This window comes from Procambarus clarkii, chromosome 57, assembly GCF_040958095.1.
Source record: "Procambarus clarkii isolate CNS0578487 chromosome 57, FALCON_Pclarkii_2.0, whole genome shotgun sequence".
Classification (NCBI taxonomy): Eukaryota; Metazoa; Arthropoda; class Malacostraca; order Decapoda; family Cambaridae; genus Procambarus; species Procambarus clarkii.
The window spans coordinates 12,431,759-12,445,142 of NC_091206.1; the positions used below are offsets into that span (position 1 = coordinate 12,431,759).

The 13,384-nt window shown below is 42.8% G+C and overlaps 1 protein-coding gene across 7 annotated transcripts in view; it reads left to right on the forward strand.

The window, feature by feature from the left end:
• Nucleotides 1-13,384, forward strand: part of LOC123745054 (uncharacterized) — a 249,725-nt gene that overhangs the window by 8,819 nt on the left and 227,522 nt on the right. The window contains exon 1 of one of the 7 annotated variants that reach the window (XM_069306281.1): nt 1,621-2,049. The exons of 3 other annotated variants lie outside the window; for them this stretch is intronic. The gene's annotated coding sequence lies outside the window, so the exon portion shown is untranslated. Of the gene's footprint in view, nt 1-1,620; nt 2,050-13,384 lie in introns of those variants that run through there. 3 more of the 7 variants (XM_069306280.1, XM_069306282.1, XM_069306283.1) reach the window with 3 other exon arrangements.

The window sequence follows — 13,384 nt, forward strand, 5'->3', positions numbered from 1 at the left end:
AGCGGCCCACAGGCCCACATACCCACCACAGCCCGGTTGGTCCGGCACTCCTTGGTATGGCATGCTTCCATTGCTTCACTTCTGGCAGACTTAAGAGCCCTTCCTGATCAGTTAGATTCTATTTCAAAGTTATTCAGGATATGTACTGGTCTGTTGCAAGTTGGCAAGTATGGGGGAGGGAGGGAATTATCAAGGGAAAGTGCAAAGCCAATATGACTATATAACATTTGGAAGGGGGTCAGGATAAGGATTTGGGATGGGACGGGGGGAAGGAATGTTGCCCAACCACTTGGACGGTCGGGGATTGAACGTCATCCTGCATGATTGCCATTAGTACAATATTTCAGTCTCCCTCACGCTGATTTACCGGTTTATGGAGGATAGTTAATAATGTATAGTTATATGTACAATAATAATTTCAGTGGATAACATCCGACAATATATGGATGAGTTCAAATAAGGAAAGAATACACAGTAATGGGGCACCAATATTCGTAGTTGCCTTTGTCCGGTTCCAGATTAGTGTGTGATTGTCCAAGGTAAGTTCATTTGGTGCTATAATTGCCCCTACTCCCGCTCTAGCCTATCGTGTAGGAGCCCTTCGGTTTTCTCAAGTCCTAGGGCCAGATTCACGAAAGCACTTACGAACGTGTACATCTGTCCTCAATCTTTGACGGCTTTGGTTACATTTATTAAACAGTTTACAAACATGAAAACTTCCCATTCAACTGTTGTTATTGTTATAAACATCCTCCTGGTGCTTCGGAGCTCATTAACTGTTTAATAATTGAAAACGAAGCCGCCAAAGATTGAGAAAAGATGTACAGGTTCGTAAGTGCTTGCATAAGTGCTTTCGTGAATCTGGCCCCCTACTCTCTCGTATGTGAATATCCCTACTTCTGCCGGTATATGTGTCGCTCCATGTGTTACCGTGACTTCGATGTGGTCCAAGAATTAGAGTATTTTAGAGGAAGTCAAATTGCAACCAGACTGTTAGATAATACTGTAACGTTGTATATAGAAGGGATAAGTAAGACGCGGATATAAAGAGAAGTCTTAGTACAGTGTTGAACGTATATACGGTATTATTTTGTATTACCTATTTTGATAAGCCTTTGTATGTTTTCAACTCGATTTGAGACATTATTTGGATTCGTTAGACTGAAAACCTCTGCATTTGTTTCTAAATCGTCGCTTGACGCTTAGTTTGATAAGATAGTATTAAATAGCGGATACTGAGTAATCGTCCCAGTTAGATAATTTGACATGATTGCATTAGGTAGCCTCACATTCTTATCCTTTCAATTCTGAATAAATCTTCAACATGAATGTTATATGATTTTGTTGTTCTCCCCGTTAGTGTCTGTGTCGTCTCTGACCCTCCACACTACATGCACCATACTTGACCCTCCACACTTATTACATAGGTCCTCACTGAAGCTAAACGTTTGTGAGACTGTGTGTGTGTGTACTGACATATGGGGCCAGTGCCAAGCCTGCCTTACTCCGTACCCAGTCTCCTCTCACCTCGTGCCTTCTGTACCCACCTCTCTCTCTCCCCCTCCCACCTATAGATGCCATGGGCGTAGCGTTGAGGCACTCCTCGGCCCTCTGGCACCCATCGTGGTGGTGGCCGGGGTGGCGGGCAGGCAAGCAGGCAAGCAGGCAGTCTCTGGTATGGACGAGCGGGGGAAGGATTGGTCTCCGGGCTAGCTCTGTCCACTTGTCCACTACTAGCCCGCTAGGTGTTTTCTCCGGTGATTTACCACGGTATCTGCTCCACGGAACATGACTTATCGATATTGGGCCGTGAGATATGAAAACAAACAAGAGAGATCGGTGACGATTGAGTTTAAACATTATACTCAATTTAAAATTTGACTGTTATTTCTTCTGAGAAATGAGTGAGAAAAAAACCCTTTTGATGCACTCGGGAAAATCTATGTTGATGCTTCCGTAAGACTCGTCAGGTGGTGTTTATAGTGTGGGGGGGACTTTCCCAGCCTGCCACGCCTCAGTCTCCACCACAACGTTTGTGTCTCTACGTGGGTAATGTCCAAGGCAACGTTTGTGTAACTGCATAGTGTCTATGGCAAAGTTTATGTACATGTGTAGTGCTTCAAGATAACGTTTGCGTACCTAGCCAGGTGTATAGTGACACGTTTCCGTACCTGGATATTGTCCAAATCAACTGTTGTGGATGAAAGTTGTGTCGGTGATGAATGTGTATAGTGGTCAAAATAATGTTCGTGTATAAGGGTGGTGTCCAATACAGTTCATATTTTTGTAAATTGTGCTCAAGATAATGTTTGTGTTTTCGAATATTGTCCATGACAACTCTTGTGGATCTGCATTGTGGTCATGATGTCGTTCGGACACCTAGGCAATGTTCAGTGAACAATTTGGGTTCATTGACAGTGTCCGGGATAACGTTGATATACCTTAACGGTGTCCAGGACAACGTTGATGGCTTGGACGTCATCCAAGGCAGCGTTTGGACGCCGTCCAAGGCAACGTTCATCTACGCAAACAGTGACGTTGAAACATTTGTACAGGATGATGATCACTCCGCATCATCAGTGTTTATTTACAGATGCAAATAATTTACAAGCCTCGAAAACGTGTACGTCGCAAATATCCATGTAAACGTTTGTTTTAGGATAAGACTTGTAAAACGTTTGTTCGATTATATCAAACATCAACGTTTGTTCGATTATATCAAACATGTAAAGGTGTGTTTAAGGATATTTGCCATGTAAACGTTTGTTTGGGAGATACCAGCCATCACATATGGCGTACCTAATAAGAGTGTAGCCTAATATTTTTTTTTACATTCTTCCTTAATTTCAATCCGTAAAACCATTTGAGAACTTCACTGCTACGCCCTTTACGCAGCACACTTAGGCCTCGTACGCCGTTTGTACCACTGGTGTTATTTATTGATGTACTAAGTAAAGATAATAGCAAGCCACGGTAAATGGTTTTCCAACTGTGGGCTACCGTCGCCTGTAGCCTATCCGAGGCTATTTGAAACCAAGGTTAGCGAACTTTCATGGTGCTTTCCTTCTTCTATTTATTCTATGCTCGCTTTTTCGCTTGGTTTATCTTTACCCGGGTTTTATTTTTGTGCGTGCTTCCTTCCTACTGTGTGCTATTCTGTATAAAGACAGTTCTTGGGTGACGTATAAACGAAGAACGCACAAGGGGAAAGGGTGGTATAACTCACACAGCTAGCCTAAGACGACACCAATCCACCTCTACCCTCCCCACGCCCAGTGTCTTCACCTAGCCATCTCGTCAATTACCGCTCCTCCTGAGGTCTTTCAACGTCCTTGCTTTCTTCACTGTTACAAGCTTAACCTTTTTTCGGGTTGATGTCTTAACCACTATTATCTACCAGTATTGTGTTTCACCCATGTCCAGACAGCTCTCTTAACTCCGTCATTCTCTATATAGACGAAATAACCTCAAGATTACCCTCATACAAACTGCATTTTTTCTAGATAGATTTGATTTTTAATGATGTATTGCTAATTTCAACTTCGTATCATTCACGAATTAAAATAATATAATTGCTAGCTCGTTACTTCGTTGCGTCGTCCAAGCGTAAGCACAGACTTGTGCAACAATTGATTTCGGTAATTAATTATCAACTCCACTCTGTTGACTCGTCCAAAAAATAAAAAAAATTGCTCATTTTTCTTCAATCATGAGCCCATCCCCACTTCGCTTCCTCACAAGTATAGCTCAGCTGCCTCTAAATGAGATCCTTGAGACTAGACGACATTGTCATACCAGCCAGTTATTTCTTAAAAAAACAAAACAAAAAAACTTGTTCTCTTCAGCGTTCTGTTTTCTCTTTTTTTTTTTTTTTTTTTTTTGCAAATATATGCCGTTTCACGTTCAGTTTTAACACACATACGCACGCACACGCACAGCTAAGACCCTCAATAGTTTTAAAGCGTTATATGACAGAATGTAACACAGCATCAACATGGGTTCAGGGATGGCAAGTCCTGCCTCACAGGATTAATTGAATTCTATGAACAGGCAAGAAAGAGAGGGGTGGGCAGACTGCATATTTTTGGATTGCCAGAAAGCTTTTGACACAGTACCACACAAGAGGCTAGTGAAAAAGCTGGAGATGCAGGCTGGAGTGAAAGGGAAAGTACTCCATTGGATAAAGGAGTACCCATTATATATATATAATATATATAATGCAATTGACGATCACTAAACACTGATCATTTGTATGCGGAAAAACCACAAAGAAATAGGAAAGAGAGGTGAACGTTTCGGCCTGTTAAGCCTTTGTCAACACCAGGAAAATTCTTCAATCATGAGCCCATCCCCCACTTCGCTTCCTCACAAGTATAGCTCAGCTGCCTCTAAATGACATCCTTGAGACTAGACGCCATTGTCATACCAGCCAGTTATTTCTTAAAAAAACAAACCAAAAAAACTTGTTCTCTTCAGCATTCTGTTTTCCCTTTTTTTTTTTTTTTTTTTTCCTCCAAATATGTGCTGTTTCAAGTTCAGTTTTAACACATACGCACGCACGCCCACACACAGCCAAGACCGTCAGTAGTTTCAAAGCGTTATATGACAGTGTAACACAGCATGTGTTTCTTATGGTTTTTCCGCATTATATATATATATATATATATATATATATATATATATATATATATAATATATATTAAAATAATAATAATAGGGGTGGTAGGAGAGGAAAAGATTAAAGTATTCAGTGAGAATCCACAAGGTCTTCTCTGAACACTATTTATTTTCTTCGAGGATGTGGGTCCCTTTAATTAAACCAGTGGTGGTACCCCTAAAAATATATATATATATATATATATATATATATATATATATATATATATATATATATATATATATATATATATATATATATATATATATATATATATATAATGTATGTTGATCGGTCGTGGGTTGATCAATCGTGGTGACTGATCATGCGGGCTTGATGAACCGTGGGTTGATGGTCTTGGCTGTGGCCGTCTGAGGAGATTCTGAGAATGGTTAGGGCCAGAGAGCCTTCTGGGTAAGAATATTCTCCCGCTGGGTTGTATTATAAGTCACCCCACTAAATTGACTTTGTGACGCGATTTAGTAAATGACGTCACAGAAACTACTACTCTTACTACCACTTTCATCACTACTTCCACCACCACTATTACTACAACCACAACCAATAGGAATACAATATGAATAGTAATAGAGATCATTTTTCATTCTGTTTATGAATTCAAAACGGTTTACGACGACTCTCAACTAATGACGTTCGAACACTTCTCGAACAAGTGCTTCGCTGACGACTTTTGTTCGAACCACAACGCTGTAAATGCTTCACCCACGTACTATACAATTAATCGGCAACAGAACCTAACCACCTAATCTAACCAATGCCTATATATGCACAATATGCTAATAAATAACAATATTTGTATTTGCGAAAACTCCTATTTAGAATGAAGAGCATGTTAAAATTGATGAATGCGTCTTTGGGGTCGACCGCTGGATGGAATGGAATGAGGACGGGCTGGAAGCACCGGACTCCAGCAGCTAGTCTGATGGGCTGTGTGGTATCCCGCCTGGAACATTACCCTGAGAAATTTTCAGAACTTTTATATATTATATTTTCATCGGTAAAGGTGTACGTAAGTGGATTTTGGGCGAAAAGCAGAACAGTGTGCCGATGTTACTGTTAATACCAACGTTGGGGGTCACAGCGACGTTGGGGGTCACGACGCCTGAATATAATATGAGGCGCCTGACAGCCGAGTGGACAGCGCTTCGGATTCGCAGTCCTGAGGTTCCGGGTTCGATCCCCGATGGAGGCGGAGAGAAGTGGGCAAAATGTGTACGACAACGATGTTTAGGCAATTCGTCAGGAAGTTTGCACTTGTTATATAAGTCATGTATAAGCGAGAGTTGAATCCGTGAAGATCGCCACTAATTCATAACTTGGAAACATCTGCTTAGCGAGAGTTCGCTAAAGGGCGAAACCTTTTTTCCGGCCAGGCTCGTTAAAGCGGCGACCGTCCCCTCCCCCATAATGTATTCATCAGTTTTAACGTATTGTGTTTTAAAATACTTTCGTACTCACATATAAATATATTTTATAATTATATATAATATAATATATATATATATATATATATATATATATATATATATATATATATATATAATATATATAAAACTTATATATATTATAAGTTTTATGTATAGTTAAAAGTAGGTTAATTAGGTGTTTAGGTTCTGTTGGCGGTTATTTGTATCTGAAGCACGCGGGTGAAGCATTTCCAGCGTGGTGGTTCGAACAGATGTCGTCAGCGAAGCACTGCTTCGAGAAATGTTCGAACGTCATCAGTTGAAAGCCGCGAGTAAAGTGTTTTTCAATCATAAACAGGGGGTTTGACGGCTGGATTGAGGACGGGCTGGAGAGCAAGTGGGAACAATAGTGTGGTAAACAGAGAGAGAGAGAGGGAGAGAGAGAGCGTGCCAGAGATCGAGTGAGAGCGTTGGAGAGAGCGTGCCAGAGATCGAGTGAGAGCGTACCAGAGAGCGAGTGAGGGCGTGCTAGAGCAAGAGAGGGACTCAGTTTTGCAAGGATCTAAGTATTTCCATTTTTCCGCTCTAGCAAATCTGGAAGCGTCCATCTGCCTGTCTGCTCCTCTCCCCGTGAAATTCCCTCCCTCCCCCCCCCGTTCAGTAAACCTCGACTTCTGGTTTTGAAGCATATTTCCTTTCCTATTTACGACATCGTCTCGTTGCCTTAAGTGAAAGTAGGCGCAATAACCTCTGTCGCAAGACGTTGTCCCAGTTGTTACGGGGGGCGGTGACTCCCGCTTCAAGATCACCTCCCAGATAAAGATGAAGTAAAGCAATTTGATTGTCATGCAGGTGATTTTAGTCTTGCTTGTTCGTGGAAGTCAGAGTGTATTTATTATAGGAAGGTGATGTTAGAGTACGTAGAATATATAAATAAAGAGCTTGAGTGAAGAAGAGTCTGCTCTAATCTATTGGCAAGCCAGTCGGAAGATTAGCCAAATAAATGACTGAATGGGAGAATTACCTCATTAGGAGACAGGGAATGGGAGGATTGGCTATTCAGAATAAATAAGTAAATATTTATTCCGGTAAAAGTACATATATTCAACATGAGTTAAAAACAGTGTTGGATTTCTAGATCGAGCTAATACACTATACCTAAAGCCACTATTACGCTCAACGTTTCCGGCAAAAAGTCTTCTCAGATGACGCTGAGCAGACGGTTTAAGCCAATTAAAGACTAAGTGGAAGACTGAGTCAATTACAGGACAATGTGTGGGAGAATGAGTCAATCAGGCGACAGTGAGGAGGACTGGCCAATCAGGAGGCGCTGAGCTGATGCACATACCAATCAGCAGATAATAAGTAGGAAAATGAACCAATTAAGAGAAAATGAGCTGAAGAAAAGCCAATAAGGAGACAGCGAATTGAATTAGCCAATCAGGCGACAGCGAATTGAATTAGCCAATCAGGAGACGTTGAGCAGGAGGCTTACCCATCAAGGAGACATAAATCTTTGAAAGAGGGAATACGTTTAACGACAAAGTTACCTGTAATGGCCGCTGTATCAAGCTAATGGTCCAATTCAGAAATGGGACGCAATTGGTCTGTAATTGGTCCACCGCCTCATGGGGTCTCATCTGATAAGTGATGCTTCATTACCTCGCCTGTAGGGGGGCCTCCGACCCCCACACTGTATGTGGGGTCATGTGTGTGGACGCGCCAGGCTGTGAACACACATGAGCATCCACCCACACACCCACACGCACTCAAACGCACTCACCCACACGCATCAACATACAACTATGAACATAAGATTTAAAGAAATTGCAGAAAGGGGGTGGGTGGGGAGGGGTTCCGAAGGCAGGAGGGTGTTTATGGGGGTGAGGTGGGGTGTGTGGGGCGGGAGGGAGTTTAAGGGGATTGGAAATGGGTTTAAGTTCGCACTCCCCTATCTGGAGAAAGCGCCAAGCCGTTACGACTATATAGCACTGGATAGGACCAGGATAAGGATTTGGGATGGGACCGAGGGGGGGAGGGGGAATAGTGCCCAATCACTTGGACGGTCGGGGATTGGTGGCGGTTTATAGATTGTGAGAAGGGACATCAAAGACCTCGTTACCGCCCAAAAAAATATCCAACGGTTTATTTAAAATTTAAATTAGTTTCGCCGTTATTAACGTATTTGATTATTCTGCCTCGGCTGTCTTCTTAAACTTTATTAGCAGAAGATATTTTTTTATTAGTTATTTTCCCCCTAGAGTTAAGAGTGTTTGAATTATGGAGTTCCGTTACATACAGACATCACACTAATGTGATGCATCAAATGAACAAATCCACAAGGGCCGTGACGAGGATTCGAATTTCGATTCGAGGATTTCCGGACGCAGTTTCGAATCCTCGTCACGACCCTTGTGGATTTGTTCATGGAGTTCCGTCGTACCTTTTCCCGTTTGAGGTGGTAAGTGCTAATTGTAACTTTGTGAAACATTTGTTCATAAATGACTGGGAGAGCGTTGCTGGCAGAGCTTTGGGGCAAGTACTTCAAAAGTGTATGCTCATCTAGTTGTGCTTGCTGGGGGGGGGGGGGGGGTTGAGCTTCGGCTCTTTGGTCCCGCCTCTCAGCTGTCGAGAGGCGGGACCATACATCAAATCTATGGGGGTCATGTGAATTAGACCTGAATCTATACATCAACCGGTGTATAGATTCGTGAAGCTGAATGTGTGTGTTTGTGTGTGTATATATATATAATAATAATAATAATTAAAAATTTAATTCATCGAGCCTCGAACACCAGGGCCTCCAGCACGCGAGAAGGGAAGGGAACTATGAGGGGGGAAGGTTAGGTTAGGCCATTACAATTATATAGCACTTAGCAGGGGTCAGGAGAAAGATGTGGGACGGGACGGCAGGAATCAATAGTTGCTCCATCAAACTGCGCTACTCAACTTAAAACGGTGGGATTCTAAGGCAATTAACTTCATTCCCAATGGAGTGTTAAGCCTCCACCAAGGCTGCCATTCCAGCCCAGGAGAATTAGATGATGCACGACCGAGTCATATAAACAAACTGTTTACTACATGACCGTGGATTACCTTATTCTCCTGTCCTCGGGTGACAGCTTGAAGGGGGCTTAACCTTCCATTGGCCAGCAGTTATTTGCCTTGGAATCTTTTCCTTTTATGGGTAGCTCAGTAGTACAGTTTGACGGAGCGACTGTCTTCCCCCAGGATGCAACCCCACAATAGTTGACTAAACCCCCGGCGTACCTATTTACTGCTGGGGGGAACAGAGGCAATAGGTGAAATAAAACGTGCCCAACCATTTCTGTCCTGCGCGGGGTTCTACTCCGGAATTCGAGGATACAAACTACTGTACTACACGACCTGTTACTGTACTAGTTGTCACGGCCCGTGGGCAGAGGTCGTAGGTCAAGCTTGACATGTTTGACAAGCTTGACATGGTGTTGCGTGGGGGTTGTGCCCTTGACAGCGACTGCTGACAACGTTGACATTGGTTTCAGGTTTCCGACGCGTAATGACGATGAGAAATGGAGATGAGGAGGTGGGGTTGGGTGGGGGTGTGGCTGACGGGGGGGGGGGGGGGAGAGGAGGGAGAGGAAAGGAGATGATGTGGGTAGGGAAAGGTAATCCGCTCTCGCACAAGACAGCACATATATGACTTATTGCTTATAGTCACCATTTAGCTTATAAATAAGTAGATATGTGACATTCCAAACCATATTTTTTTTAAGGCGCTAACTTTTCCTCTCAGATTTATTAAACAATAGAGATTTTATACAAAATTTGACAATATCCTGAGTTACTTTACAATTTATTTAAATATTTTAGTTTTGTTTTATTATTTTTATAAAAATGTAATATCATCATAGGAATAGGTTCAGTACTAATTGTATTATCTTAACATACTAAGAAAGTTAGGCTAGGTTGTGGTTTTCTAGTCAGCATTTCAAGGTAAACTCAAATATTCACAATAAATTAGTATGTCACATATGCACTTATCCATAAGCAAGATATTGACTATAAGCAAGTGCGAGAACGGGTTGGTAAACTGATGTAAACATAATGGGAGAGAAGACTGTCTACAAGACATTCTAAGAGTCTAGTCTGGAAGATCTGAATGTATGTGCGCGCGCGCGAGCTTATGCGTGTTCTTGAGGGTAAATGGTTGTGAAAATTAAGGATAAAGGGGAAATAGGTTCAAGAAGAAATTAAAGGAGAGAGTGACCGAGAGGGGAGAGGAAACTAAAGTTATTCTCAAGGGCCAAAACGCCTGCAAGTCACAATATAAACCAGGAGTGTGAAGGCAAGCTAGAGAAAGAGACTAGGTGGTGTTGAAAAGGTCCACTACGGGCTCACCATAGTAGCGAATCTTAAACAACAACAGGTGGTTACTGAGAGTTCCACTACCTCCGGTGAATGAGGGGGCGTCAAAAGCTGGCTCATTGGCCCTCTGAGCTAAACATCTTGCGGAGGAAAATATGGGTTCAGAAAAAAATTGAAATTGAAACAAGTTTCTTGAGGTAAAATACACAAAGGGATGAGGTAGCTCAAGCTATTCTCACCCCGTTCGAAAAAAAAATCTGATCTTTATATTTATATGTTTTATATTTTTTTACCGTCCCTTTGCATTCGTGATTTGTTTTCGCTGTCGTCTATAATATTGTCATCTGTCGTTCTTTGTTGTTCTTAATCGTCTTTGACTACAGAGTGCAGACGAGTCACAGTAACGTGACTGAAATGTTGACCAAACCCTACACTGGAAGGTGAAAGGACGACGACGTCTCGGTCCGTCCTGGACCATTCTCAAGTCGATTGTGTGTTAGGCTGTGTGAGGGGGAAGCACCGTAGTGTCGTACTGACCACAGTCAGGCCAAAACGGTCTGACACAGTACACTGTCGGTACTGTGTCAGACCGACAGTGTTGGTCTGTGTACTGACTGTCAGACCAATAGTGACGCTGTACTGGACCAGTCGTCTTCCTCAGCATAGCCACATTAACCCGAGAACTCTCTACTCCCCCAGGAACAACATGGAGGAATGACGCAGGAGAGGATTTGGGATTACAATAAAAAGGATTTTGGTTAGTGTCGAGAATTGTGGTTACAGCGATACTTGAGTGTGTTGTGGCGATAGACACGAGTATTAGTTTCACTGGGACACACGTCTGCGCGAGTGCAAGTCAAGTGGAGACCCCCCGTCCAGGTTCTCAAGCCTGCCATAACTCTTTGGCACAAAAAGGGAGACGTTCCCGTGACAAAAGATGCAGGAAAAGTCCACCTTTGAATGAAATGAACTCTGGTCCAGGAGACGGACACCGGGCCATGTCTCCGCGGCTCTCAGGTCGGCCGTGCAGCTCTCGACCAGTGTTGGAAGAGCCCTAGCCTGCTGTAAGTACCTCCCGCACCAGTGTTGGGAGGGAACCTTTGCCTGTTGTAAGTACCTCCCTCGTCAGTGTTGGGAGGGAGACCTTGCCTGCTGTAAGTACCTCCCTCGCCAGTGTTGGGAGGGAGCCCTAGCCTGCTGTAAATACCTCCCTCACCAGTGTTGAGAGGGAGCCTTTGCCTGTTGTAAGTACTCATCAATTGTCAGCAAGCCACAGGGTCGACCACGCATGCGAGAATGACGCTACTGGTGAAGAGGTCCGTTGCACACACTACCTTCTATCAGCTTGCAAGGCACACATACAAAATCGCTCGATATTGCTATTGCAAATTCAGTATTTTTTACATTTAATTGGACTTGATGAAAGTGTACATTGAAATTTGAGTATTTTAAGTATATATCTTTATTCATTTATTCTAGCTACTTATTGGCATGAATTTTATAGCCTGCTGTTATGATATTAGCTATTGGCATGCATTCGATTTTTGAACAGTGTCTGCTCTGCGTATGTTCAAATTTATTCGATCAATTTTTGCGAGCGTAATGCATGTATAATGTTCGCAATGTTGGTTTTCTCCGTCTTTGGAATCCGCTTATTTGATCTTATTTGATCACTTATTTGAAGCACTTATTTGATCTTAGTTATAGCACATTCTTGTGCTTTTACGGTGCAAGTTACACAGATTGTGACTTGCGCACTGATGATAACCTTTAATAACATAAAGGTAATAACATTTCCCCGCCCTCAATAGACAGGGAAAAGTTATTATCCTCAAAGATAAGTTACAACATAGATACTCATCATTATTTGTGGACATTCTTTCAGGCGTCCGGGGGATGCCCGAACTATGAAGCATTAGAGGGTAGAGAAACCTTCACCAGATAGACCGATATAAACTATAATTCCGTAACAAAACAGTATGAACCATATAATTATAAACATGAATATAACTTCCCTTTTCAAGAAGAGGAAGCTGTATTTATGCCTATGGAGACCCCCCCCCCCTCCAGGGCAACTACTGAACTCTCCTGACCTCTCCTTGGGTGCATCCCACAACAGTTGTCTAACTCCCTGGAACTTGTTTAACTGCAAGGAGAACAGAAGCATCAGATGAAAGGAAACGTGTCCAACCTTTTCTTTTCGGATTGAATTCTAGCAACTAGTTGTTAGCCCACTCCTGGTTAGGTTGTCAAGATGTAACTGTAATTTTCTGCTGGTCTTGATTTTTCATCTCTCATTAGCTGATTGATTGATAAAGATTAAGCCACCCAAAAGGTGGCACGGGCATGAATAGCCCGTAAGTGGTGGCCCTTTTGAGTCATTACCAGTATCAAGAGCTGGTACTGGAGATCTGTGGAGACGCGACTGTACCCTGCGTGACGGGAGATGTCTCCCGTGTCTCTCATTAGCTTTGTGTCACCTGTATATATATTGCCATGTAGGAGGACACTCCCTCGCGGGTAGATCACTAACATCAATTAGGAACACTAGTGGGCCCAGTGGCGGACCTTGGGGGACCTCATTTGTTATTTTCCTTCAGCTTGAAGTCACCTCTGTGCCTTTGTTATTGTTCTTCGGGTACTCATGCATTTCAGTGTCTTCTTAGTTATCCTAGCTTATTTCTCCATCTTTCCATTCACCTGGGCTGTATGGGTCTCGAACCCTGGACGTGGGAGGGCCGAGGCTCTGTCGACTAGGCTATGAGCAGTCTTGAAAAAGGAAAGTTTCCAGAAGGAGCATCCTGCTACCAAACTCGGATTTTCCGACTTTTCCCTGACTACTGAAGCTCAGGAATTAATGCTCCACGCCTACGTTATACAAATTGTCATCCACATTTCCGCGGAATGACAATTTATTATCTCCATGTTGTACACCGGCCTCTCGTCGCCTTGC